This window comes from Lissotriton vulgaris, unplaced genomic scaffold, assembly GCF_964263255.1.
Source record: "Lissotriton vulgaris unplaced genomic scaffold, aLisVul1.2 SCAFFOLD_763, whole genome shotgun sequence".
Lineage (NCBI taxonomy): Eukaryota > Metazoa > Chordata > Amphibia > Caudata > Salamandridae > Lissotriton > Lissotriton vulgaris.
In genome coordinates this window covers 454427-480373 of record NW_028254011.1, presented here as the reverse complement: position 1 = coordinate 480373, position 25947 = coordinate 454427, and the positions used below count along the sequence as shown (strand labels likewise).

General features: G+C 48.6%; 2 non-coding genes across 2 annotated transcripts; both read right to left on the bottom strand.

The window, feature by feature from the left end:
• Window positions 1-2181: 2181 nt before the first annotated feature.
• Window positions 2182-2296, bottom strand: LOC147660688 (U5 spliceosomal RNA). Its single transcript, XR_015306205.1, has one exon. It is a non-coding gene; the product is annotated as a U5 spliceosomal RNA (small nuclear RNA).
• A 17528-nt stretch (window positions 2297-19824) lies between these two features.
• Window positions 19825-19939, bottom strand: LOC147660687 (U5 spliceosomal RNA). The gene has a single exon (XR_015306206.1). It is a non-coding gene; the product is annotated as a U5 spliceosomal RNA (small nuclear RNA).
• Between the last annotated feature and the right edge of the window lie 6008 nt (window positions 19940-25947).

The window sequence follows — 25947 nt, the reverse complement described above, 5'->3', positions numbered from 1 at the left end:
TTTTTGGTTTTAGTCTCGAAAATAAAATTCCACAGACACTTTAAAATCCCAAAGAGCTTTGACTTTTATTTTTAACTGATGTCCAGTTCTTATAGTTGCTCTGTTTGTTTGTGTGTGTGTGTGTGTGTGTAGCTCTGTGTGTGTGTGTGTGTGTGTGTGTGTCTCTGTCTATGTGTGTGTGTGTGGCTCTGTCTGTCTGTGTGTGTGCGTGGCTCTGTGTGTGTGTGGCTCTGTGTGTATGTGTGTGGCTCTGTGTGTGTGTGGCTGTGTGTGTGTGTGTGTGGCTCTGTGTATGGCTCTGTGTGGATAGCTTTTTTGTAGGTGGCTCTATGTGTGGGTGGCTCTATCTGTGTGAGGGTGGCTCTGTGTAGGTGGCTCTATGTGAATGACTCTGTGTGGGTGTCACTGTGTGGGTGACTCTGTATGTGTGTGTGGGTGGCTTTGAGTGTGTGGCTCTGTGTGGGTGTAAATGCAATAGGTCATGCATATGCGAGTGATTAAGCTATTGGCATTGTAAATGACAATGCCATTTATTTAACGATTAAGCTATTGGCAATGTAAATGACAATGCCATTTATTTATGATGTAAAAAAAAATACAAAAAAATATGTCATGAGCAATGCCAATAGCTCTACCTTTAATAATGCTGAGACCATTGCATTGTAAATGCTAGTTTAAAATGTAGCACTTGATAGGAGTACATTTGTTTGCAGGATGTCTCCCTCCTCCCCAATCCCGTTCGACATTGTTGTTTGCCTGTCTCCCTCCCGCATTGTTGACCTCTTGTGCTTGCTTGCCCTGTCTCCCATGTGCGTTGTTGCTTACCCTACTTACTCTGTACTGTTGTTGCGTGCCTGGTTCCCGTACCCCATCCCACATTGTTTCCACATCGTTATTGCTTACCCCTATTCCATCTCTCACTGAGTTTACATGATCCATTCCCTCGGCCCCTCCCCCATTGTTGCTTGCTTTGTCCCCCTGCCACCTTCCTCCATCGTTGCTTGTCCCGTACCCCTACATCCTTAGCCCATTGTTGCTTGTCCCGTACCCCACCCTTCCCATTCTTTGTTGCTTGCCCAGTCTTTTTGACCCTCACCGCATTGTTGCTTGCCCTTTTCCACACCTCCTCCTGCCAGAAAACAAAAATCAATCAGACACAGCCAGCACTAGCCATATCATAGTGCTATTTTCCCTAAACATTGATAAAGACAATATGCCTCACCTACGCGAGATCTATTGGCTTAGTCAATGTTTTTTGCCATGTTGTACAGATGCGGGCTGCTGTGCAGCATGGTTTAAAATCAAATAAAAAAGCACTGTAAAGCAGCAAGCATTGAACGCGTCATCGGACTTTTATGTTTTACATTCATCCATGCTGCACAGCTGTACCTGGCTACGAAAAAGCCTGGACAAAGACATTCGATCTTGCATGGGTACGACTTATTGCCTTTGCTAATGCTTGTTCTTTAGGGCACTTGTTGAGCCACTTTTCGAGGATCATCGCAGGGTTAAGTCTGCAGGACTCAAACTTGATTTGCCCATTTTAAAGTAGGAAGCTAGGCCTTGGCATGATTTAAATATACTATATAAATATATATATATATATATCCACAGGAATCTCCTTGCTTCAAAGAAGACGATCGAGCCACACCAACCAGGTACGTCAAAGATTATTTATTTTGCGGGCAAAAAGACGCGTTTCGAGCACACAGGCTCTTGGTCACATCAATATATATATATATATATATATATATATATATATATATATATATATATATATATATCTATATATATATATATATATATATATATATATATATCTATATATATATACACACACACACACACACATACACATATATATTTTAATGCCCCTTTAGAATTTGAATCACAGAGGCGATTTTAATCAAATCTCAATAATCATGAGACTGATCTTGAAATAAACCCCAGATTGAAAAGTTATGGGTTTTATTTACCAATTGATCCTTCTTTATCTTTTGTTCTATAGCGCTGCTTGTATACAGCAGTGAAGCCTTTCATAGAGCGATGTTGGCGTTCTTGTTACATGAGAATACTGTAAATTCAGCGCGTCAGTAAAAGTCGTTTCCCGATCTGCTTCGAGATTGAATCAATTGTAACTGTATGAAGATACAGTTTTACTTTTTTAACCATTAATGGGGTAACCCTGCAGCAGCAGGGCTTTCAAAAATTGAGTGAAACTCTTAAATGTTCCTCTCCACGGAAATTTTTAGTAAAAGGCGAAAGATTTATTCGGTTTGAAGAGAAACCAGAGTATACGTCTTTCGCAGACTCACTATGCCCCCCAATAACAGCTATCCACAGAATATTAGGGTGATTTACTCTTCTAAGTCTATCATTGATAATCCTTCAAAATATAACCAACTCGTGAGAAACCTTGTAATCCGGTACATTGACAAAACACTTCTCGAGATAATCGAAACAAAAGCGGGTCGCACTAGTGACACGGATTTATGGGTATGCAAATTTCGTTTTCGGTCACGTGACATAAAGGCTGTGACACTCGAGTCTCGCAGCTCAAGCCTTGGCGTCGGCTCCTTTCACTCTTCTCATTCTGAATGGTGCAGCGTTCGGAGCCTCGCGCAGGTTTGTGTGAGGCTCGGTGGCTCCCAAGAGGAGGACTTTTACATGTCACCATCAACAAGGCATGCTGGCTGGCTCATTGATCTTCTTTCCGAGACAGTGAACGAGCCAGTGTGTTTTCAACTTGCAGCCTATAAGGCTGCATCAGCTGCTGTAAGAAAACAAGCATTGGCAGAGAGGCAAAATGCTGACTAACGGCTTTGCCAATGCTTTTCGGCAAAGTTGTATATTATCGGCAAGATGCTGCTGTGCAACATGACCAAAAGAAAACAAAACAATAAAAGCAGCGATGATTTGGGCATAGTGTAAGTGCGCGCGTGCATCATTGCGCATGCGCAATTGCAAAGTGAGGCAGGCCCCATGGGGCATATTATCAAGGAACCGCGTTAAAATTATCGCTGCTTTAGCGGCAGGAAACTGCCGCTAAAGCGGCGATAATGGGCTTGATAATATACCCTTGAGAATTCCAATAGAAGCCCATGTTCTGATGTTAACATGGGCTTCTATTGGAATTCTCAACGGCATATTATCAAGCCCATAATCGTTGTCTTTAGCGGCAGTTTCCTGCCGCTAAAGCGCCAATAATTGTAAGGCTGTTCCTTGATAATATGCCCCCATATTTTTTTAATTCACTGAACCAAAAGGGACGGATTAACGGATTAATCGTTTTACCCAAGGACAGTGTTAGAGCTGCTACCAGATAATGAAATGCGAAAAGAACTTACAGGGGAATCATATATCTTATGTGCAAAATCACGTATTAAAAAGAAACCCAAACATTTCCACTTCATTCCTTTTGCAAGGTTCTTCACTGAACAAGAACCTGGGTAGTTTATAGAGTACTCGAAGAGCTTTTGTGATCTAGTGCTAGGTTTGCTTCTAGCCATGCTCCTGGAGGCAAGGAAACATCACCTCAAGTCTACTGGAGAGCTGTGGTCTGCCTGACACCAGGGAGCCTGCCTGCTGAGATGGGAAAAGGAACAACTTCACCCACAGGAGCTGTGTACCCAGGGAAGCTTAGCCCAGCCAAGAGTCCGCAGAGATCGGTGCTACCCAGAGAAATGGACTGCTGTGGGACTACCATTGGTTGATTTATGATTGTTTGAATTTGATTTAGTTAGCTCGTTGACTGCTCACAGTGACTTTACTGAAAGAGTCCCAAGGGACCATTGGGACATATTACCAACAAGTAGCGATATTTATTTATCGCTGAGCATCGATAGAATTTATCTCTGAGATAGCATGCTATTAGCAACGTTTATCTCCAAAGCGGTACATTTTCCGGTGACAGCGGCGAAATACGTAAATATCGCTGAGAATACAGCGATATTCACGCCTTAGCGACAAAATGCTCTTAGCCATGTTATCCACCTCCCATTGGATAACATGGCTAAGAACTGGTCTGAGCAGGCGTTAGTTTTTGGAGATATTCGCGCTTAGCGCGAATATTTCCAACACTACGCCTGTGTTGATAATAGGCGATAGCGATGTTAGCGAATGCTGTCAGTCGCTAACAGGTTGGGAACGCCCACTTTGCATGTCATTAGCGATAAATATCGCTCACATGCAAAGCAGGCCCCAAACTTCTCGCTATCGCCTACAAGCTGTCGCTAACTGCTGTTAGCGACAGCTTGCTAATAGGGCAATAGAATTATCGCCTTTTAGCGGACGAAAACGGCCCATGGTTTGATGGAGTTAATCCGTAAGCTTCTAGGCAATTGGTCATCTCCTCCCTCTAACACAACTCACTAGCTTTAGCTAGCTGAATGCACTCTTTGATTGTCTTGTTGAATCTCTCAACCGTCCCGTTGTTCTCTGGGTGGTAGAGAGCACCGAACCTGTGCTTGATCCCATTGCACTCTAGGAATTCCTTTATTTCTCTAGAGCAGAGTTGCACTCCATTATCTATCAGGATAATGCTAGGCAACCCTTCACGGAGGAATACCTCCAGGAGAAACTCAATGACCGACTTGGTAGTTATTTCAGACACAAACTGCAGCTTAGGCCACTTAGAGTATGAGTTCATAAGTACCAGGATGTACGGGGTACGGTTCTCTCCTGATATTGGCCCCACAATGTCTAAGGCTACATCTGCCCATGGGCCTTCTGCCAGAGGCCTGCAGTGCATGGGAGGTGTGTGTTGTTTGAGCACCTTGTCGCTGGTCGAGCAAGGTACACACTCCCTTATTCTCCTCTCTATCTCCATGTCCATATTTGGTCACCAATAGTCTAGGGGTAACCTCTGCTTAGTTTTAGTGATGCCCAGGTGACCCTCATGGGCCAAATTAACCAATACTTCTCTCAAAATCCCTGGCGGAACTAATTTGGTACCACGAAAAAGACAATTGTCCGCAATAGACAACTCCTCTCTGACCATCCAGAACAGTCGGAGAGACTCTTCCTTCTTGTCGCAGTCAGACCAACCCCCCTTGGTCTTGGCACATACTTCTTGAAGAAGCACATCACTTTTTAACTCCACTTTCCAGAGTTCTTCATCCACCACCCCTTGAGTAATAGCACACATGTTCTCATTCTCCATCACATTGTCCTCTTCACCTGGCCTGTTCTCTTCCTCAATTTCTTCAGGGGTTTCCCTTACCAACCGCGTGAGACAGTTGGCGGTTAAATTCCTCACCCCTGGTATGTACTCTACCCCAAAGGTGTATTCTTGTAAGCTCACTACCCACCTTCTTATCCTGCTCGAGGTGACATCTAAACCTTTCTTAGTAAAGACTTCTACAAGGGGTTTTTGGTCACTCCTTATGTCAAACTTTGTTCCCCATACAAAATCTTAAAATTTGTTAGTGGGCCAATGCACCGCAAGTGCCTCTTTCTCGATAATCGAGTAGTTGTACTCTGCCCGACGTAGGGATCTGGATGCAAACGCTATACTCTCTTTCCCCTTTTCACCTTCCTGAGTCAGGCCCGCACCCAAACCTTTAGTACTGGTGTCCTACGTCAGTAAGGTCCTCCTACCAGGAACAAAAGCTTTAAGATTCGGTGCCTCTGCCAATGCTTTCTTGGTGGCGTCAAATTCGTTTTGGCATGCCTCACTCCAGTCAAATGGTACTCCCTTTCTTAGGAGATTGCGAATCTGGTAGGTACGCCTAGCAAAGTTCTGCACAAACTTGCTATAAAACTCAATCATACCCATAAATGATTTGATTTGCTACTGGGAGGGGTTAGGTTGAGGATGGTGTTCTGCAACTCTGTTTTAGGAAGTATACCTTCTCCAGTTACCTTATGCCCCCAAAACTCTATCTCTGAGCACCCAATCCTAAATTTTTCCTTCTTCACCGTTAGACCTAGCTCTAAGAATCTCTCTAGAACTTGCCTTAGCCTGGGTTCATGTTAGGTGTTGTTTTCTCCAAAGATCAGAACATCATCCTGGTAGCATAAAATTCCAGGAATTCCTTTAAGGAGATTGGTCATGATCCTTTGAGAAAACAGCTGCAGCCGAGACAAGTCCAAAAGGCATTTGCTTAAAGCTGTAGGCCCCATGAGTATAAAAAAGGCCGTGAGATCTTGTGGCTCTGTGTGCATCCTGACCTGATAATAAGCTGACGTGAGGTCCAGGGTGGAAAAGACCTTTGCACCAGCAAGTCTGCTCATCATTTGGGATATGTTGGGGAGGGGAAACATGTCCACTATAACTACCTTGTTTAGAGCCCTTAGGTCTATGCAAAGACGTACAGCCCCATCCCCTTTCCTTGCTGCTAAAATGAGTGCTTGCCACTCCGTGGCCTCCACAGGCTCAATTACTCCCAAACAACACAGTTTCTCCAATTCTTCTTTCACAGGTTCTTGTATGGAAATCAGCAGGTTTCTGACCTTGGCTGTTACTGGTTTAGCGTTCTCTTTTAGCTTGATCCTATGCACAAAGTTCTTAAGACAGCCTATCTAATCTAACAGGGGTGTGGAAATATTTCAAAAATCTACTTGGCCAGGGGACAAAATGTTACATAAATCTACTTGTCCTGGGAAGGTAACTGCTTGCCCCACCTACTCCATAAATCACTATGGTAGGTCTGCACGGAGAGACCCTGCACTGCAATCAGTGCAACATACCGTGCAATATATATTTCAAGTGCAAGTCCAATTATGCAGTGCATGGTCATGCACTCTTAAATGCAACTGTTGTTCTCGCTGGCTGTACAGCATGTGTGCAGATGGGTCAGTGTGCACTGCACCCATTTAGCAGATATTTTGCATGTAACACATTTTCATATGTAGAGAAATAGTACCTAAAGGCAGAGGGCAGACTGCATTTCTTGAAGTGTTTTTGGCACAGTCTAGACTGTGTCGAAATATGAACCTGTAGGACAGAAGGGTGTTCTGTATCATAGGGCCAACTGTTGTCCAGCTTCAAAAATACTCAGATGTGATGCGCTGATATACGTGTGGATGGGAATAACGGCACTTCTTGGCAGAGCTTATGAACGGTTCATGGGGCAGCAAAATCACGTAGCAGATACACTATGATTCACTGAGGCAGTATCCACAAGTACAAATACACAAGAGGCAGGTGTGCTTCTTGTTGCTTACTTATTACAGAGCTGATCTGTAATAAAGGTGAAAGATGGAGCAAACATGTCGAGAGATATACACTTGTGGTACGGATAAACGTGCTGATGAATTGTAGCGCCTTTTGGGATTACAGAGTGGAAAGCCAATAACTTAAGTTCACCCTGATTCTAGTTCTGAATAGCCAGGGTTAGTTTCCAGGGTACATTTTGATCGCAGCTGGAGTGCACCAAATAGGAGGAGTATTTACTTAGAACGGTATTCTTTGTGGGAAATGAAGTCGAGATTAAATTACAGAAACCAGGATGTAATGCGGAAGGAGAGTTTACAATGGGCACTTTTTTTCAATTTATATAGCGTTAGCTTAACCCAAGGGCATTGGAGTTCATTATGTGAACACTAAAATATATCACAGCAGATCAGATTCATTTTTAGGTCGCTCTCCGTGACAATGCATGCACTTTTGCTTGCGGGACATTTTGTTTAAATTCAAGAGGCTTAGAGCCTGCCCATATGTTACCATTTGTTTGTTTCGTAATCACTCTCTTTTCCAGGCTTTTCATTGGTCAGCAAATGCTAGTTTCATTTCTCTTCATGTTTGTCCCTTCAATGGAGCATGGGCCAAGTGCTTCTTACGTTCGGTAGTCAGTGTCCATCCACTGGTCGCATGCTTCCAAAGGTACTTTTTTATAAGGTCGAGGACTCCGTCGCACTGCTGTAAGCAGTGTGGGCGGAGCCCGAAGATTTATTGTTTCTTAGAGGGGGCTTGGAACCCGACCCTCTTCTCCATTGGCTGGCCTAGTAAATGCTGGCCAGCCATTGGAGGAGAGGGGCGTCACTCGGTCCAAGCCCCGTCTTTTTTGGATTCGGGGGCGTTTTTTTAAGCTTCTTTCTTGTTTTCTTTCTCTCCTCTTCCCATTGGCTGGAATTTTAACTTCCAGCCAATGGGAAGAGGAGAGAACGAAAACCAGGCCCCCGAATCGGAAAATGATCGTGCTTTCTCCGAGGCATTTCTGCCTCGCCTCGGAGAAAAGTGGTTGTGCGCTTGACCCGCGAATAGACCCCTCCTATTCCTAGCAGGAACAAGCCCAGTATATATGTACTTTCGGCGGCGGTCCTTCACTATCCAAACACTGGTCAGACCCCCCAGGATATAGCGGCATGAATTGGCAAATTTAGCGGCACAAAAATGAAAATTTAGCGGCACAAAAATGAAAATTTAGCGGCATTTAGCGGCATTTTATTTGGGGTTTTTTTCGCCAACAAACACAGATATCTTACTGTTTGAGTTATTTGCCAACATGGAGCTATGTACATTCTGTTTATTTACAATTCAGCATGGGTTCTATTCTTTACCTTTCAAGTTTTCTGATAGCAAGGTCACAATATTTCACCCATCTGCAGAATTGCTGTACATCTTGACCCAGCACACACAATGCAGTCGCCTCATTAATAGTGTGTATCCACAATTTTAAGAAACAGGGCTTTAATAAACTAATTCTGAGCCCTAATAAGAGGAGACACAGTTTAAGAGGGAAGTATTCACAAGTATAGTTACAATTTAGAGCCGTATGAAAAGAAGCAATATCGAATAGCTGTAAAGAATTTTGCTCTGAACAGTTCCAGGATAGAATCTACACATGGGCTACTTAATTAAAAAAACATCTGGCGTAGTTAGTACTGCACGTAGTATGCCCTGTTTATCTCTGCCTAATTGAATTGTGGCACGTTTTCCGGGGGCACACACACAGCCGCACCCAAGCGGTTCACAGGTCATTCAAAGACCATTATTCATATTATGGCCCCTGCAGCGCCACTCTGCCTGTGCTTTGTTGTGGCTTCGCCCCTTCTAGGAGCCCCTGCAGCGCGACTCTGCCGAGGCAATCTTCCTTCCTTCAAACAAATATGTGTCCGGGCTGAAACTTTCACACAATGGCGAAATCAGAGTCGGCTCTGATGTGATGCCTTATTTCGTTTACTTTCCTGTGACCCTTATCCCTGGCAGTGCCTTCGTGTTGATTTATTTAGAATTTTGCCCAATGCTAATTTTCACAATACCAACATACCCGAAGCAAAGGTATTGCCGCTCCCGCTTCCGTGTGTGTTCCTGGGCTGGAGAAGAGTCGTCGTGCCTGCTCTCCTTCCTGCTCTCCGCTGACCTGCTGGTTGTGATTGGGCATTTAAGAAGCGGGAAACGGCGGATTTCGCGGCCGTTTATGTAAATATCGCGGCATTTGCAGGGATCTGCCGATTTCGCGATTTTTTTGCAAATCGCGAAATCGCGATAAGCTGGAGGGTCTGACTGGTAAGCAAACGAAAATATTTTGGGTCTTTTTCCAGGTGGGATGTTTCTACATCTTTCTATTGTCAACGGTTCAGTCTGCTCAACTGCCGGCTCCAGCGTGTGTCGCAACCGACAAGCTGCAGGGAAACCTTCGAGAAACGACGAGAGTAAGCGATTCGACAAAAGGGCTAAACATGGTACTAAAATGGTATCGGGTGGGTGTCATAAAACACGTGTTTTGACTCCAGCCGCTGGCACCTTTTCAGAATCGTACGGGAGTTAAAGAACGTTGACAGCCTAAGTACGCACTTTATTTTGCTGGCTTATATTTTGTGTGCGCTTTTCTGTGCTACTTATCCAGCTGGTACCGCGCTGGTCACATTTTAAGCGATCGTGCACCGTGACCGGTGCAGGGTCAGGCTTGTAATGGCGGCCGGCGGCCTTTGTGCCGCTCTAATGGCAGAAGTGCGAGGCACACTCGGTAATACCACTTTGTGGTATGTAGACGCTGATTCACTTGTGCGTTTCCTCTTTTGCACATAGTATTGAACCTGTCAATATTACGGTGCTTTCTGGGAACCAGGAGTTCATCCCCCTCTTCCCCACCGCTTGTAATTGTCTTTTACTCCCAAACTTATCCCATCCTTCTTATCTATGTGGCTTCATTACGGACGCTGGGTACTTCCCCAGTACCCATCTGTGTCTCTGGTGCAAGTCTCCCCTTGAAACTATACCTGCAGTAGGCATGGGGTATTGATGTACCCACTGCTTTTATAATATAGAGCTTTCTCACATACACTCGCTCGTCTGCTGAATAAAGATATGCCCGCATAATTTCTGTGTGCCTTGTTTACACTAAGCACTCAGACGCGAATGGCGGTGCAGTCTTCAACTAAAGCGACGGTGTCATAGACACGAGTGACTAACTCGATGTTTCTATACCGGATGACACGATTGCCCTGGCCCAGTTCTGCTCACCTTGGGTTCCTTTATCCCTACCACCAGCCCAACCAGGCATGGTGGCCTTTGAACTAGTACTGGATGCCCGTATGCCGAATCTTATATGTTGCAGTACGAAAATCTACTGGTAACCTACCTTTCCATTGTTCATTCATACCTAGTAACGTTTTCTGGATAGTTGCTTCGGCAGCCACTGCCGGCGTTTCTGGATGGTAAATCTAACTTGCCCAACCGACAACCATTGCCAAAAAAACAAGTGCATAGTATGAATGCCTAGTAATGGTGGGAGTGCGTTACGGGTAAGTAGGGTTTGGCTACAAGTAGGAATGTGTCTCCAGCTTGTGAATACATTGAGCTGTTCTTCAATAGCTCAGGTGTACTGGTCTTAAGACCATTGCAAAATAGTATAGAAACATTGTCTTGCTTGTTGGACTGTGCTCGGAGCCTTTGGTAGTACTGCTGTTTTAATTATGCCTATAAGCGATAAATCTCCGCTGTGTAGCGCTTTTGGTCATCGGTACAAAACGCATTTTTTAAACGTGTACGTTTGTTTTCAGTCTTTGCACCGTTTACTAACTACATCAGGGATGCATCTGTCTTTCTCCACTAGGTATATCACATTTGACTGGACAGAAACATTAAGAGTCAGTCCCACTTTAGAGTTATTTGTGTTTTTTTTTAGCTTCAGTTGCACACTTTGCCGTGTTCTACTGTTGGCACATTATTCTACTTCCTTCCCAAATATATGTGTGAATCGGGGTCGGGGGGGGGGGGGGGGGGAGAAACTTGCCTTGCCCACGGAATGTATACATGGCGGGAAGAATGCAAGCATACGTTGCAGGCCGCGTTCTCCTGCCTGGTTACCCATTTTTCATTTTAAAGGGCCAGCCCAGGCAAACTTTGTTGAAAGCGCACAAGTGTTTTTATTATGTGCACATTTTAAAAGGCGTGTTACCGTTTCCTTTATTTGAATTTCAATTCAATGTTTATTTTTGGTTTTAGTCTCGAAAATACAATTCCACAGACACTTTATAATCCCAAAGAGCTTTGACTTTTATTTTTAACTGATGTCCAGTTCTTAGAGTTGCTCTGTTTGTTTGTGTGTGTGTGTGTGTGTGTAGCTCTGTGTGTGTGTGTGTGTGTCTCTGTCTATGTGTGTGTGTGTGTGTGGCTCTGTCTGTCTGTGTGTGTGCGTGGCTCTGTGTGTGTGTGGCTCTGTGTGTATGTGTGTGGCTCTGTGTGTGTGTGGCTGTGTGTGTGTGTGTGGCTGTGTGTGTGTGTGTGGCTCTGTGTGTGGCTCTGTGTGGATAGCTTTTTTTGTAGGTGGCTCTATGTGTGGGTGGCTCTGTCTGTGTGAGGGTGGCTCTGTGTAGGTGGCTCTATGTGAATGACTCTGTGTGGGTGTCACTGTGTGGGTGACTCTGTATGTGTGTGTGGGTGGCTTTGAGTGTGTGGCTCTGTGTGGGTGTAAATGCAATAGGTCATGCATATGCGAGTGATTAAGCTATTGGCATTGTAAATGACAATGCCATTTATTTAACGATTAAGCTATTGGCAATGTAAATGACAATGCCATTTATTTATGATGTAAAAAAAAAAATACAAAAAAATATGTCATGAGCAATGCCAATAGCTCTACCTTTAATAATGCTGAGACCATTGCATTGTAAATGCTAGTTTAAAATGTAGCACTTGATAGGAGTACATTTGTTTGCAGGCTGTCTCCCTCCTCCCCAATCCCGTTCGACATTGTTGCTTGCCTGTCTCCCTCCCGTGTTGTTGACCTCTTGTGCTTGCTTACCCTGTCTCCCATGTGCATTGTTGCTTACCCTACTTACTCTGTACTGTTGTTGCGTGCCTGGTTCCAATACCCCATCCCACATTGTTTCCACATCGTTATTGATAAAGACAATATGCCTCACCTATGCGAGATCTATTGGCTTAGTCAATGTTTTTTGCCATGTTGTACAGATGCGGGCTGCTGTGCAGCATGGTTTAAAATCAAATAAAAAAGCACTGTAAAGCAGCAAGCATTGAACGCGTCATCGGACTTTTATGTTTTACATTCATCCATGCTGCACAGCTGTACCTGGCTACGAAAAAGCCTGGACAAAGACATTCGATCTTGCATGGGTACGACTTATTGCCTTTGCTAATGCTTGTTTTTTAGGGCACTTGTTGAGCCACTTTTCGAGGATCATCGCAGGGTTAAGTCTGCAGGACTCAAACTTGATTTGCCCATTTTAAAGTAGGAAGCTAGGCCTTGGCATGATTTAAATATACTATATAAATATATATATATATCCACAGGAATCTCCTTGCTTCAAAGAAGTCGATCGAGCCACACCAACCAGGTACGTCAAAGATTATTTATTTTGCGGGCAAAAAGACGCGTTTCGAGCACACAGGCTCTTGGTCACATCAATATATATATATATATATATATATATATATATATATACACACATACACATATATATATATATATATACACACATACACATATATATTTTAATGCCCCTTTAGAATTTGAATCACAGAGGCGATTTCAATCAAATCTCAATAATCATGAGACTGATCTTGAAATAAACCCCAGATTGAAAAGTTATGGGTTTTATTTACCAATTGATCCTTCTTTATCTTTTGTTCTATAGCGCTGCTCGTATACAGCAGTGAAGCCTTTCATAGAGCGATGTTTGCGTTCTTGTTACATGAGTATACTGTAAGTTCAGCGCGTCAGTAAAAGTCGTTTCCCGATCTGCTTCGAGATTGAATCAAATGTAACTGTATGGGGGCGTGGCCAAGATGGCGGGGTGAGCGGACGCTTCCTCCCGTAGCTCCTCCGGCCCAGCTCAGCCCGAGCCCCGATTCCTGCGCTTCTCTCCCCCCGCGGCTGCACTGCGGGTGAGAGAACTGTGCCGGAGTTCGTGGGGCACATTTTGAGACCACTTTGACTTCTGTGGCCCCGGGGGAAGTCCCCGAAAAGTTTATTCGGAGACCGCTCCGAGGAGTGGAGCCCGGGTCGCCCCGAGGTGAAGAGCCGGGAGGCGGAGCGTATTGCGGCGCTGTCCGCGCGCCTCGGCTGGGCCGAGTGCTGAAAAGCTGAAAGCCGGAGATCCCGGGGGAGCGGACTAGACGGACTCCGCGGAGTGTGGAGGCTTCCTGGCCGGTGCCCTGGTGGCAAGCACCATTGCTGGGCGACGAACCCCAGCCCTGCGCCGGCGATCTTCCCCCTACTCTGGGTTTCGAGGAGTGCTGACTTGCGAACTCCGCGCCTGGAGGCACTGGATGGCGGAGTTCGAGCAGTGCCCGAGCCGGGCAAATCAACTGGTGGTGAAGGGAGACATCGGTTTCGCACTTTCCGGACCCGTTGCTGTTTGAGGGTTGCCCACGGACTTGCTGGCCCGGGCTGCCTTCTTGGGTTCCACCCTCCCGCCATCTTGTCTTTGTGTAGCTGAGCCCAGTGGCCCTTGCCCGCGCCCTTCTCACACGGGAGCCTCGGCTCGTCCTGGTACCGACTCATCTGCTGCCCCCCCTGGGAGTACGAGGCTGGAGGCCTACACTTTGGACGTTGCTGCCTGCCCTGCTGGCCCGGGGGTCGTCTTGCCCAGGCCCGGGCCGCCATTTTGTCGCCTGTGATGCACTACCCTTGTCCCCGACGAGGGCCTCACATCTGGTGCCCGCGAGCGGTGGCGCTCGCCTACAGCAACTGACCCTAGGCTTCACCGGTGGGCCAAGATGACTGGGAGACGTGGCGCGGCACGAGGAGATCGCACTTTGCCGGAAATGCTCGGCAGGTCCCAGCAACTACGCGACAGGGCGCAGCCGTCCCCGGGGGCCTCCCGGGCATCAACAGACGCAACCGTGGGCGAGCCACCAGTCACGAGGTCCTTCATGGAGGACTTATTCAGCTCCCTCAAGGAGGAATTTCAAACTCTTAAGACCGAAGTGGCTGGAGAGGTCCGGGAGGTGCGCAGGGAAGTCGAAGGCCTAGGTGAGCGGGTCAATACTGTGGAGACGGCGGCCCAACGTCGCGATGAAGAGATAACTCATCTCCAGCAGGACGTCCTCCGCCTTCGGGAGCAATGTGTCGAGCTCCAGGCCCACTCGGAGGACCTCGAGAACAGGTCCAGGCGGAATAACATCCGGGTGCGAGGGGTTCCATCCGCGGATGAAGGTGCGGACCTAGTGGCCTATCTGCAGGACCTGTTCCGCGACATCTTGGAGGAAGGAGCGGATTTCCCGATCCGCATTGACAGAGCACACAGGGTGGGCCGCCAGCGCCAGTCATCGGCAACCCCGCCTGATATCCTGGCATTCCTGCCGGATTTCCCCCTAAAAGAGTGCATCATGACGGAGGCCCGCAGGAAGCAACCGCTGACCTTCCGAGAAAGACCTGTGACGCTCTATCAGGACCTGTCCGCCATCACACTGCAGAAGCGCAGGTCTTTCCGCATCGCTACGGACTTTCTGCGAGAGCATGAGACAGCCTATTCCTGGGGTCACCCCTTCCGTCTTATCTTTCGATGGAATGGGGTGCTGCATCAGCTGCGCTCTTTACAAGATGTCTGTGGAGTACTGGGCCTTACTGCTACGGAGGAGGAAGGGGCTACACCCGCATGGCGGCGCCCCGAACGGCGGGGCCGACGGAGATCGAGGAGGCGCCAATCGTCAGCGACGGCGAGTCGTCCAGACTCGCCCACCATCAGAGCAGACATGGAGGAGGCCCTGAGGACTGCGGCCAGGAACTTGCCTGAATCTACTGGTGTGGCCCTAACGGCCTAACTTTTCTCCGGGGGGAGAGACTCTTAGCTTTAACGATGCTGGGCTGGGGCTGGCGGTCGGGAACGGCGAGGGGGGAGGCGTGTGGCTGGACGTCCACTTGACTGTTTTCTGCAGACTCGCCCACCTGGGCTAGACTGAGACTATGGGGTGTTGTTTCCTGTTTTTTGTTTTGGTTGGTTGCTATGGGTTGGTTCTGGGGGGGTTTAACTGTTGGTTTGGTGTGGGGGGGGTCCCGTCCGAAGCTGTCCGACCATGTGCGATGCTGCCTCTGGCCTTCCCTGCGCCCCTGCCCCGCGCGCCCCCTCCGCTGATCCCTCGCTCGCTGCATAGCGCGTTGTTTCCCTGGAGGCGATGCCGCCCCTGAAAGTAGTGACCCTTAATGTTAAGGGTCTGAATAACCCCGTGAAGCGTAGGGCGATCCTTTCCCTGTTGGAGGGGTCGCAGGCGGATATCTGCCTCCTGCAGGAAACCCATTTACTTTCCAAAGATTGCCATAGGTTGCGCTCTGCCAAGTTCCCCACGCAACTCTTTTCCTCTGCTGCGACTAAGACTGCTGGGGTGGCCATTCTTCTAGCCAGCTCCTTCAGGGGGGAGGTGTTGCATAAACATGCTGAGCAGAAGGGGAGGCTTCTAGTGTATCGCATGCGTTTGGGAGGTGTTACCTTTACGGTTGGTTCGGTATACAGCCCAAATGACCACCAGGATCGCTTCCTGGAATCAGTGTTGGTGGACGTTACTGCCTCGCCCGATCGCCATATCATCTTGGGGGGAGACCTGAATATGGTCTTCGACTCCACCCTGGATAGGTCTGCCCAGCGCTTTCCGCAGACAGGGGAGCTTTCTAGGGCGGTACAGGACCAGATTGCGGAAATGGACCTGCATGACCTCTGGCGCGCCATGCACCCCACCGATAGGGACTACTCCTATTTCTCCCACGCGCACCGCACGTATTCACGGTTGGATTACCTCTTGGTGAGCGGACCGCTTCGTTCGGCCGCCACAGCGGCAGACATCGGGGTCTTGTCCCTGTCCGACCACGCACCGGTTTCCGGAATCTTTGCTTGGCCGGCGGCCCCCCCCTCTAGGGGGATGTGGCGGCTTCGGGACACGCTTCTCCATAAGAAATCGGTTGTGAAGCGAGTGGAGGAGGTCATCCAGGACTACCTGACCCACAATAACAACTCTGCCACGTCCCTGGCAACGCAGTGGGCGGCTTTGAAAGCGGTCGTCAGGGGGGAGTTTATCTCCATTTCCTCGGCGGAAAACAGGGAACGCCAACGCAAGAGGGAGGAACTGACGGCGCAGGTTAGGGAGCTTGAGCAGGTTCACCGCCGAACAGGGGCTCCTCGTGTCTGGAAGCAGCTGAAGGCGGCACGGAAACTCCTCTCTGCGTTGGATCTAGATCGGGCGGAGTATGCAGCGCTGCGCCTGAAGCATGCCTTTTACACCGGCGGAGACAGGTGCGGTAAGCTCCTGGCCCATAGGCTCAGGGCTGCGCAGCAACGCAATGTGGTGAAGGAGCTGGTGGGAGTGGATGGGATCCCGGTTTCCGGTGACGCGGAGGTGGCAGATTCCTTTCGTTCCTTTTACAAGGCGCTGTACGCTGCAGAGCCTTCCCCACCGGGAGAGGCTGAGGCCTATTTGGAATCCGTGACCCTCCCGGCCCTGGACCCCTCCCAGGCGGACCACCTAGAGAGGGACATTCACGTGGAGGAGGTCATCTCCGCGATTGCACGGCTAAAGCATGGTAAAGCCCCGGGCCCGGATGGCTATACGGCCTTGTTTTACAAGACCTTCTGTCCCACTGTCGCGCCTCTACTGGCTCGCTTGTTCAACTCCTTCTCCGAACCGGGAGCCATCCCACCGGACCTTCTCTCAGCGACTGTGTCGGTTATCCCCAAGCCGGGGAAGGACCGGACCCTGTGCGGCTCGTACCGGCCCATCTCGCTCCTAAATGTGGACCTCAAGCTTTACACCGGAATCTTGGCGGCCAGACTGGGTCTACACCTACCAGGTTTGGTGGAGGCGGACCAGGCCGGTTTTGTACCCGGTAGGCAGACGGTCGACAACACAAAGAGGGTGACGCACGTGCTGGAAAAGGCCTCACGTGTCCCGGGGGAGCGGATGCTGCTATCGGTCGACGCGGAGAAGGCCTTTGATAGGGTTCATTGGCCATATCTCGAGCTGGTCCTTGGGAAACTGGGGATCGGCGAGAAGTTCCGCACTATGGTCTTTAACTGCTATAGGAGATCATCAGCGTCAGTGCGTGTCAATGGACACAGCTCCAACAGCTTTGCCATTGAGCGCGGCACGAGACAGGGTTGCCCCCTCTCGCCGCTCCTCTTTGCCCTTTATATGGAGCCGTTTGCACAGAGGATTCGCGATAACCCGGACGCTATTGGGGTGAAGATGGGGCAATACACGCACACTGTCAGCTTATACGCGGACGATGTCTTGCTGACCCTGGATGACCCCAAGCGGTCGCTCCCTGCCTGGGTCCAGGAACTGAACGCTTTTGCCCGCGTGGCGGGCTTTAAAATGAATATGACTAAGTCGGCTGCACTGGATGTGTCGCTCTCTGCCGACACCAGGCGGGACCTTCAGAGTCTCTTTCCTCTGCAGGGGTCCTCCTCCACGGTGCCTTACCTGGGAATTTTGCTTGCTCCCTCCCTGCCTGCCATGGTCGCAGCTAACTATTCCTCTCTGGGCAAAAAGATCAAAGAGGAACTCGGCCGATGGAACAAGGGCCTACTCTCGTGGTTGGGCCGTATCGCGGCGGTGAAGATGACGATACTGCCTCAGATCCTGTATCTTTTCCGCGCTCTGCCTCTCCAGCCCCCCGTGGGTTGGATACGGCAGACGCAGGCCGACATCTCCCGCTTTGTGTGGCAGGGCCGTAAACCTCGGATGAAGCGGGTCCTCTCCATGCTTGCCCCGGAGGCGGGGGGTCTCGGAGTCCCGGACCTCCGGAAGTACTTTCAGGCGGCGCAGCTCCGGTATTTGGTGGAGTGGAGCCGGTGGGAATCGGACAAACACTGGCTCTTTCAAGACCAGGTAGTTGCAGGCCGTACCCTCCAGGAGGTCCCGTTCCTGCGGCGCACTCACCGCCCGCCTAATCTCTACGCCTCTTTTATCACCCGGGTCCCGCTAAGAGTGTGGGACGCGGTGTGTGAGCTGCGTGAGCTCACCACTTTTCCATCGCCGTTCACTCCCATTGCTGGCAATCCGGACTTTACCCCGGGTCTGGAGCCGGGAGCCTTTTCCCACTGGGTGAGCGCGGGTTGCAGGGCGCTTTTCCAGATCTACGGGCCGGAGGGCGTGCTCCCCTTCCAGCAGCTCCGACAGGAGTTTGGCCTGACGGAAGGGGACAGACTGCGTTACATGCAAGTCCGCCACTGGGCTCTTCAACCCCCAGTGCGTGACGTCGCTGCCCGTTCGATTACGCCCTACGAGCGATGGTTGGTAACCCGGACCTCGGACGCCAAGCTCATCACTGATTTGTATAAGTTTCTCCAACCCCCGCCGTTTCATTACCATAACCCAGGGAGGGAGCGCTGGCACAGGGAACTGGGCAGGACCCTGAGTCACAAGGAGTGGGACAGGATTGCGTATCGGGCGAGGCACTCTGCGTACCACACTGGGCTGACGGAAACCTTCACTAAAGTGTCCACCTATTGGTACTACACCCCGGAGCGGCTCTATGAGATGCGCAAAATCGGCGATAAAGGTTGCTGGCGCGGCTGCGGACAGGAGGGCACCCTCACGCACATTCTCTGGGAGTGCCCGGTGCTGTCGGCCTATTGGAAGGAAGTCTTAGATGAGGTGGATAGGCATTTTGAGATCGAGCTTCCGCGCTTCCCCGCGTATGTCTTGCTAGGCCTCCCCAATGACTTGATGTACCCGCTGAAATCCCGCAGGGGCAGGCAGATTGCGATTGCGCTAGGCTCCGCCGTTCAGAACATACTTGTACTCTGGCGCACCCCTACTGCCCCCTCTATCACTGGTTGGCTGCATAGGCTCTGGCAGGTACTGGGCATGGAGAAGATGTCGCTAACGGTGGCTGGGAATGTTGACCAGTTTGAGGAGCTCTGGCACCCCTTTTTGGCACTGCTGTCCACGGAATTTCACGAGCTCACGTGTCCACGGTATTTGCGCCTCCTTAGGCTGACGCCGCCGGCGGCTGCGGCGGAGTGAAAGTGCGGATCGGGGGCCGGGGGTTGGGGGCGGGAAGAGGGGTTATATGCTTCTAATGCTGACTTTCGGACGGGGATGTTGGGGTATTGTTTTCTTTCTTTTCCTCCTTTGCTTTTCTTTCTTCTTCTTTTCTGGGGTCGGGGGGTTGGTGGAACGGTATGCTTCTCCTTTACTGTGTTGCGGGGTGCTATTCGGGCTCGGCCTTGCCTAGGGAGTGGGGGTCTACAGGGGGGTCGTTCACAATGCCTTATTGCCTTATGTCTTTGCCTTGTTACCCTCTGGGGCTTCCTGCCTCCCTGCTTTTCTTCTGACTCGCTGCAACGTTCCGCTTCTTGTATTGTATGTTTGCTTGACCTCCTGCTCCCCTCCCCGTGTTTTTGTGCCTTAATAAAATACTTTAAACCAAATGTAACTGTATGAAGATACAGTTTAACTTTTTTAACCATTAATGGGGTAACCCTGCAGCAGCAGGGCTTTCTAAAATTGAGTGAAACTCTTAAATGTTCCTCTCCACGGAAATCTTTAGTAAAAGGCGAAAGATTTATTCGGTGTGAAGAGATACCAGAGTATACGTCTTTCACAGCCTCACTATGCCCCCCAATAACAGCTATCCACAGAATGTTAGGGTGATTTACTCTTCTAAGTCTATCATTGATAATCCTTCAAAATATAACCAACTCGTGCGAAACCTTGTAATCCGGTACATTGACAAAACACTTCTCGAGATAATCGAAACAAAAGCGGGTCGCACTAGTGACACGGACTTATGGGTATGCAAATTTCGTTTTCGGTCACGTGACATAAAGGCTGTGACACTCGAGTCTCGCAGCTCAAGCCTTGGCGTCGGCTCCTTTCACTCTTCTCATTCTGAACGGTGCAGCGTTCGGAGCCTCGCGCAGGTTTGTGTGAGGCTCGGTGGCTCCCAAGAGGAGGACTTTTACATGTCACCATCAACAAGGCATGCTGGCTGGCTCATTGATCTTCTTTCCGAGACAGTGAACGAGCCAGTGTGTTTTCAACTTGCAGCCTATAAGGCTGCATCAGCTGCTGTAAGAAAACAAGCATTGGCAGAGAGGCAAAATGCTGACTAACGGCTTTGCCAATGCTTTTCGGCAAAGTTGTATATTATCGGCAAGATGCTGCTGTGCAACATGACACAAAAGAAAACTAAATAATAAAAGCAGCGATGATTTGGGCATAGTGTAAGTGCGCGCGTGCATCATTGCGCATGCGCAATTGCAAAGTGAGGCAGGCACCATGGGGCATATTATCAAGGAACAGCGTTAAAATTATCGCTCCTTTAGCAGCATGAAACTGCTGCTAAAGCAGCGATAATGGGCTTGATAATATACCCTTGAGAATTCCAATATAAGCCCATGTTCTGATGTTAACATGGGCTTCTATTGGAATTCTCGACGGCATATTATCAAGCCCATAATCGTTGTCTTTAGCGGCAGTTTCCTGCCGCTAAAGCGCCAATAATTGTAAGGCTGTACCTTGATAATGTGCCCCCATATTTTTTTAATTCACTGAACCAAAAGCGACGGATTAACGGATTAATCATTTTACCCAAGGACAGTGTTAGCGCTGCTACCAGATAATGAAATGCGAAAAGAACTTACAGGGGAATCATATATCTTATGTGCAAAATCACGTATTAAAAAGAAACCCAAACATTTCCACTTCATTCCTGTTGCAAGGTTCTTCACTGAACAAGAACCTGGGTAGTTTATAGAGTACTCGAAGAGCTTTTGTGATCTAGTGCTAGGTTTGCTTCTAGCCATGCTCCTGGAGGCAAGGAAACATCACCTCAAGTCTACTGGAGAGCTGTGGTCTGCCTGACACCAGGGAGCCTGCCTGCTGAGATGGTAAAAGGAACAACTTCAGCCACAGGAGCTGTGTACCCAGGGAAGCTTAGCCCAGCCACGAGTCCGCAGAGATCGGTGCTACCCAGAGAAATGGACTGCTGTGGGACTACCATTGGTTGATTTATGATTGTTTGAATTTGATTTAGTTAGCTCGTTGACTGCTCACAGTGACTTTACTGAAAGAGTCCCAAGGGACCATTGGGACATATTACCAACAAGTAGCGATATTTATCGCTAAATAGGCTTAGCGACAATTTTTTTATCGCTGAGCATCGCCAGAATTTATCTCTGAGATAGCATGCTATTAGCAACGTTTATCTCCAAAGCGGTACATTTTCCGGTGAAAGCGGCGAAATACGTAAATATCGCTGAGAATACAGCGATATTCACGCCTTAGCGACAAAATGCTCTTAGCCATGTTATCCACCTCCCATTGGATAACATGGCTAAGAACTGGTCTGAGCAGGCGTTAGTTTTTGGAGATATTCGCGCTTAGCGCGAATATTTCCAACACTACGCCTGTGTTGATAATAGGCGATAGCGATGTTAGCGAATGCTGTCAGTCGCTAACAGGTTGGGAACGCCCACTTTGCATGTCATTAGCGATAAATATCGCTCACATGCAAAGCAGGCCCCAAACTTCTCGCTATCGCCTACAAGCTGTCGCTAACTGCTGTTATCGACAGCTTGCTAATAGGGCAATAGAATTATCGCCTTTTAGCGGACGAAAACGGCCCATGGTTTGATGGAGTTAATCCGTAAGCTTCTAGGCAATTGGTCATCTCCTCCCTCTAACACAACTCACTAGCTTTAGCTAGCTGAATGCACTCTTTGATTGTCTTGTTGAATCTCTCAACCGTCCCGTTGTTCTCTGGGTGGTAGAGAGCACCGAACCTGTGCTTGATCCCATTGCACTCTAGGAATTCCTTTATTTCTCTAGAGCAGAGTTGCACTCCATTATCTATCAGGATAATGCTAGGCAACCCTTCACGGAGGAATACCTCCAGGAGAAACTCAGTGACCGACTTGGTAGTTATTTCAGACACAAACTGCAGCTTAGGCCACTTAGAGTATGAGTTCATAAGTACCAGGATGTACGGGGTACGGTTCTCTCCTGATAATGGCCCCACAATGTCTAAGGCTACATCTGCCCATGGGCCTTCTGCCAGAGGCCTGCAGTGCATGGGAGGTGTGTGTTGTTTGAGCACCTTGTCGCTGGTCGAGCAAGGTACACACTCCCTTATTCTCCTCTCTATCTCCATGTCCATATTTGGTCACCAATAGTCTAGGGGTAACCTCTGCTTAGTTTTAGTGATGCCCAGGTGACCCTCATGGGCCAAATTAACCAATACTTCTCTCAAAATCCCTGGCGGAACTAATTTGGTACCACGAAAAAGACAATTGTCCGCAATAGACAACTCCTCTCTGACCATCCAGAACAGTCGGAGAGACTCTTCCTTCTTGTTGCAGTCAGACCAACCCCCCCTTGGTCTTGGCACATACTTCTTGAAGAAGCACATCACTTTCCAACTCCACTTTCCAGAGTTCTTCATCCACCACCCCTTGAGTAATAGCACACATGTTCTCATTCTCCATCACATTGTCCCAGTGGCGTCACTAGGGTTGGTGTCACCCAGTGCGGTAACTAATGGTGTCACCCCCTCACGACTTACCCCTGGAGCCGGAAAACAATTCAGGGGGGGTAAGAGACCCGCGCTGGGATACACAAGGCGGCGTTTGCGGTTTGTGAGGGAGCAGGATTTGGGAAACACCGTCCCCGGAGAATGCAGAATTTAAAGGCAGGCAGCCTGATGCAGGCTCTATACTTAAGGTGCAAACAGCGAAATAAGGTGAGCTTCCCCGCTGGCCCGGCCGGTTTAACATGAGCTCCCACCCCGCGCCCGACGAGCCCCCGTACCCGAGCATGCACCTATTCAAACATAGTTATACGAAAGTACAAGTTACACAAGTGAAATAAACTATCTCTGTGAGAAAAGTAACACAGCTATCATCAAACCTCATAAAATACAGTTTGCGAATATACAGCATGACTCATTGTACACATACACGTTCTGACTTTCCAGCAGGGATTAACCAGAGCTTAGTGCGTGGCAGTCTGTTTTCATGTATTTCCACATTAAAGCCAGAAGTACTGGCTTTGCCAACGCTTGTTTTGTTTTAGGCAGGTGGAAGGTGTGCTTATGTGTATGCGTGAACATATATATGTACGTGTGTGACTTTCTTTATAGGATGCAGGTTTGAAATAAAAATGTATGAAATATAGAATGTTATATGCGAGAATGATGTGAGTGGCATTCTGCATAGTATGCATGTATGAAATAAAGAATGCTATATGTGATGACGCGGTGTATGGGTGTGGCTGTCTGCACAGTCTGCAGACATGATAAAGAATCCTATGGGTGATGATTAAGTGTGCTTTTGTGACATAGTATAGTCCCTCGTACACTGAAATGCAAGCACCCCATAGGAGGCAGTATGATAGGGCCAATAAATAGCATGAGGCGAGACAGAACTACTCCTTGGCTAGTGGTAGGCTTTGCACCGCTGCCCAATGTACATCTCCGCCCTCTCCCGACCGGCCACAGGGATCAGAGTAACAAGACTCTTAATTTAGGCTTACTGGCTGGATGGAGTTTTTGCTCAATTCATCTCTGCCACTTCTAATTATTATTTTAATTTTATACAAACTTTCAGCGGGCACTCACAATCAACTAGCCAGGCAGTTTACTCCTGAGGCAAAGTGTCCCTGCATTATGAGTTACAACTGCTACTCCCATCCGGCTGAGCCTGTCAGTGACGGCAATGCGCCATCTTCGAGCCCTTAGAAAAAAACCAAGAAGCTGAAATCCAGGCCCTTCTGCAGAGCCACGGACAGAGAATACAGACAGAAGACGCCCAACGGCGAAGTGAATTGAGTGCTCGTAAACAGCAGCTCGCGCATGAAAGCGAGGGCCCCTACCCTCTTTTGGGCCCCAGCGCCAACTGTACAGCTGCACTGGCTGGACTATGGCAACTACGCCCCTGGCTCAGCTGGCACCTGGGGGGTCACATCCGACATAAACAGCGTGATTGGTCTTGTATGGCATAGGGATGGGAAGCCCCTCAATACTTTTATTTATGAAAAAAGCAGCTATATCTTGAACCAATCAAAGATTCCAACACATCACCTTTTGCTTTAGCCGTACACCCTGTCACTCTAACACTGTAATAACATGAATTCTAGCCCCTCCCCCTCACCATTATCCTCCCCTTAAAGTTCAACATTTCCTTCCCTTTCCTTAATGCTAAACATTTCTAACAGGTACTTAATAAACAAATCTTTAACTATAGAGCTCTAGTGCCTTTCTTCACGGCCAGCCTGTAACAGCACCAAGCTGTATCCGTTCCTTCTCATTTTAAAAATTATTTTCCCGTTTCTCTCTGCTCCTACACCTTTCCAAGGACCTCCTAGACTTAACCTGACCTTTCTCTTTCCACTTACTCTCCATATCAACAATTAATCACAATAAACAACGAACCGTCACACGACCTTGATCCTAACCAGCCGTAGGTTTTAAGAATGCTAGTGTGTTACCAGTACCTGCCGGTTGCGACACGATCCACGGGAGGCAGCAGCTCAACTCATTGTCTATCTCGAGTCCCCCGCCGCTTCTGACGACCAGGGACCTCACTTCCTGTGTTCAGGCAGCAAAACGTGAGGTCACATCCGATTATAATCCCCCACGGCGCCAAAACCGAGCCACGGCATTAAATCTAGCCAGGGCAGTCCGACGCAGATTCTAACATTGTAGCACCTCACTGACTCTGAGCCAGAGAGATTTAACTGTTTATTAACTATCTGAGCCAGCTGCTGGCAAGTGGGCCTGCAGCGCCCGGGAGCAGCAGAGCTGGAACACAAGTCAGCACGAGTTTTTAAAATGCGTGACTGTCACACACCTGATGCATGATACTGGGTGGGACTGCACGGTGTCACCCCATCAAACGGTGTCACCCGGTGCGGTCCGCACCCCCCGCACCCCCCTAGTGACGCCACTGCATTGTCCTCTTCACCTGGCCTGTTCTCTTCCGCAATTTCTTCAGGGGTTTCCCTTACCAACCGCGTGAAACAGTTGGCGGTTAAATTCCTCATCCCTGGTATGTACTCTACCCCAAAGGTGTATTCTTGTAAGCTCACTACCCACCTTCTTATCCTGCTCGAGGTGACATCTAAACCTTTCTTAGTAAAGACTTCTACAAGGGGTTTTTGGTCAGTCCTTATGTCAAACTTTGTTCCCCATATAAAATCTTAAAATTTGTTAGTGGCCCAATGCACCGCAAGTGCCTCTTTCTCGATAATCGAGTAGTTGTACTCTGCCCGACGTAGGGATCTGGATGCAAACGCTATAGTCTCTTTCCCCTTTTCACCTTCCTGAGTCAGGCCCGCACCCAAACCTTTAGTACTGGTGTCCTACGTCAGTAAGGTCCTCCTACCAGGAACAAAAGCTTTAAGATTCGGTGCCTCTGCCAATGCTTTCTTGGTGGCGTCAAATTCGTTTTGGCATGCCTCACTCCAGTCAAATGGTACTCCCTTTCTTAGGAGATTGCGAATCTGGTAGGTACGCCTAGCAAAGTTCTGCACAAACTTGCTATAAAACTCAATCATACCCATAAATGATTTGATTTGCTACTGGGAGGGGTTAGGTTGAGGAT